This window comes from Ursus maritimus, unplaced genomic scaffold, assembly GCF_017311325.1.
Source record: "Ursus maritimus isolate PB19 unplaced genomic scaffold, ASM1731132v1 scaffold_19, whole genome shotgun sequence".
In the NCBI taxonomy this organism is placed as follows: domain Eukaryota; kingdom Metazoa; phylum Chordata; class Mammalia; order Carnivora; family Ursidae; genus Ursus; species Ursus maritimus.
In genome coordinates, this window is record NW_024424341.1 from 45,281,308 (window position 1) to 45,284,712 (window position 3,405).

At 58.8% G+C, this 3,405-nt stretch overlaps 1 protein-coding gene across 1 annotated transcript in view; it reads right to left on the minus strand.

Moving 5' to 3' along the window:
- FXYD3 (FXYD domain containing ion transport regulator 3) overlaps positions 1-1,906 on the minus strand; it is a 5,296-nt gene extending 3,390 nt beyond the window's left edge. The window contains exon 1 of the mRNA XM_040632910.1: positions 1,816-1,906. The gene's annotated coding sequence lies outside the window, so the exon portion shown is untranslated. The remainder of the gene's footprint in view (positions 1-1,815) is intronic.
- Between the last annotated feature and the right edge of the window lie 1,499 nt (positions 1,907-3,405).

The window sequence follows — 3,405 nt, forward strand, 5'->3', positions numbered from 1 at the left end:
CCCCCCCCCCCCCGCAGTCCTCCCCCAGTACCTGCCCCACCGCCTCCAGCACACACCATCGAAACATTGCTAGCACGAGGAGCACGCCCTCCTCCCCACCCCCTGCTGGGCGCTGCCCAATGACTTTGCTGTGTCTCTCCCATTTCACACCCCTCCCCCCCCCAGCCACCCTGGAGGTGATCTGTTCTAGCCCTCACAGCACATGCCCTCACTAAGCCATTTGGCATTCCCTGCTCTGTCCCCGGACTCCTCTCCACTGCTGAAGAGAGTGACCCTGTCTCTCTCCACACCCTCCATGTCACCCCACACACACACATACACACACCCCGCCGTGTTCCTTTCTGTTTCTTGCACATTCTCACGCACTGCTCCCTCTCCTGGGCCCGCTCAGGTCCTGGGCGTCCTCTCAGCCGTTACTCCCCTACGGCAGGCTCAGATGCACCCATGTCTTGCAGGAAGGGGGCCTGGAGCTTTGGGGGGCATTATTAAGGCATTCAGGACTGCACAGATTTGGGGAGAAGAGCTGGAGTGGGTGTGTGGGCGGGACAGCCTGGCGGTTGCAGGCGCAGGTCTAGGGAAGGACCACCTATTGTCTAAAGCTACCTCATGAGGCTTTGTCACCCCCAGATGACACCCCAGTTACAAGAGTGGGTATCCAATGAGTATTTACCGCCTGCCAGGCACTGGCCTCAGCTCTTTGCACTCGTCACTCATAGAATCCCCGTAGCTTGAAGAAGCTGGCTCTGTGGCCACCCCACATTGCTGTCATAGCCCCGTAACCCCTGCTAACTCAGCTTAAGGTCACTGGGGACCCAGAGGCCCAGCTCTGAAGCCTCTTTCCATGGAGTTCACGGAGTCCCCCCTGGCTGCAAGGAGGGCTCTGTTCCTCCCCATCCCCAGGGCATCTCCCAGCATCCCTGGCCCAGGGGAGACCTAAGACTGATCTGAGCTGCACCCCAGCCCCGGGGCAACAGTTCTGGCCAGGCTCTCCGGCAGTGCAGGCCGCTGGCAGCTGGCGTTTGGGCATCTGCCCTCACCTTCCCTGCCCAGGCTGTTGTTGGAAGGGGCTCCTGAGCTGCTTCCAAACTGACCACAGTTGGTGTGAAGGCTTGGAGAGGAGGACAGCCTGCAGATGGAGGCTCTGCCCACCCCTCTGGGCTCCTTCCCCACCCTGCAGGTCCCAACACCAGTGCGATGGCCGTTTCCACTGCCCGCCCTCTGCTGTCCCCTCTGTTCCCCCATGATGGTGGCCAGGCCCATCAAGCCTGTGCGGAATGGCCAGAGCCATCAAGCCCATGTCCCTGAAATTTCCTACCCAACTCCCCATTTTACAGCTTCCTCAGGAAGCCACCATCCCCTTTTCCAGGAGGTCTCCAGGACCCACACATCCTCAATCCCTAGACACCCCAAGTCCACCCAGTCACCCACCCATCCACTCTGATACCCTCAATCCAGCCCTGATCCACCTAGATACCCCCAACCACCCAGGCACCCATCTCCAACCCTACCCACCCAGATACCCCCAATTCCGATGTTTCTGGTCCACTCAGTCACCCCCGATCTACCCAGTCACCCCGATCCCACTTCTGGGCTCATCCCAACTAGCTCACCCAACCCCCTGAAGGGAGAATGTTGGGGGGATGATCACGTTAATGGAAGGTGCTTTCTCTAATCTCCTGCCCCCTGCCCCCCAGAAAAAATCCTTGAAGAGAGGAAATTCTAGTGTCTTTAACAGAGATCAGTGGAGAGAGGGGCAGTGATAGTTTGGGGGCAGAGCCAAGAGGGTGTTGGAGGGAGGGGACCCCAGCTGCTCACCTGTGTGGCTCCCCAGGCTCTTTGGAAAGTTCCGGGAGAGAGGGGAGAGAATGCCGCTGCTAAGCTTGAGTTTGCCTTTATCCGCAGTTGCCACGCCCTAGGCAAACCTGGGCAGGTAGAGAACAAGTCAGACTCCCTAAAGCTCAGGGGCTCTCTCACCCCATTCCTGCTCTTAAAGAGACAGCTACCATCCCTTTTTCCCAGCCACTAATGGGAGGGAGCTCCCTGAGGTCCCCAAGGTCACAGCAGCCTCAGGTAGGCAGAGGGAGCATGGGATGGGCTGGAATTCTGCCCCTCACATCAGGGGAGAGGGCTTTCTTCAATCTCTTGCCCCCGTGAAAAGGACCTGGATGGAAGAAGTTTGGGGTCTTTAACAGCAAACCTTCTGCCTGGCAGGATGGTGGGGGAAAAGTGAAGCATTGGTGTAATAATCTAATTTCTTCCACTTAGATTGTGCGTTATGCTTGGAGGAGGGCTTGGTGGCAATTGTGAGACATCGAAGATCCCCTTCCAGACCACTTGTTGCTTTTCACAGTTTGAAGGTCAGCGGAAGAGGCTGATATGACCAAGGTCATGAGGTGGGAGTGGGGGTGCACAAGGGGTAGGAGTGGAGGGGTGGGGGCTGTTGGGCTTTAGACCATGACCTCTCTCCCACGTGCCCATCCTGCCCTGGAGAGACTGGGAACTGGTTTCTGAGCATCAAGCAGACCTTCCTAGCTCAGGCTCTTCCAAAGGGTGCTGGGAGCCAGATGCCCGGGTCTATGCAGTGGGCGTTGGGGTGGAGGCCGCCTCCCACTCAGGATAAGGCCATTGCACTGTGCGAAGCTCCCTTCCCCTCCCTCCCCCCCTCCTGCCCCTCCTCCTTATGGCATTCCTTCTGGCTGGGGTCTGTGTAGGCCCCCACATGGTCCTCGTTGGGGTGCCCCCTCCCCCCAATTCTGCTGTTTTAGACAGAGGGACTTTTGTCTGGGGGCTGGATGGAGAACAAGGCGCCTTTGAGTGGCTGGCGGAGGATTGGGGTCATGGGGAGGGGCAGGGCCAGGAAAGGGGTGGCTCTGCACTGGCCACCAGCTGGACTCCAGGCGACCCCCAGCACCATCTCGGGGGTGGGGCGGAGGGCTGCGGGAGCCAGGCCAGGGAGAGTGTGGAGTGCAGGATGGGGAAAGGGGGTTTCTGAGGTCAAGACTCTGCTGGGGGTTGCCTGCTGGGGACAGGGAGAAAGGACCCCCCACTTCCTAGCAGGAAGGGATGGGGAAGCAAGGAAGTCACGCCCAAATACATGCTTTCTTTATGTGGCTCCCTCAGGCAATTTTTCAGTCCCAGGCCCTAGACTAGGACAAGGCCTCCCCTCCACCCTGCTCCCATTAGGAAGGGGCCAATCCCTACAAGGAGTGGAGGGGTCACTTAGGGTGGGGCTCAGTGGGAGGTTGAGGGGGAGACAGAGACAGAGCTAAGGGAGGCCTGGAGGGGAGGGTCCCAGTCCAGCTAAGGGGGGTCTTTGTCTCTGGGAAGATAGCATGCATCTCTTGCCCAGACATTTTCAAGATTACAGTGTCCCTAGGAAGACCCCTCTGGTGTTCTTGGAAGCTG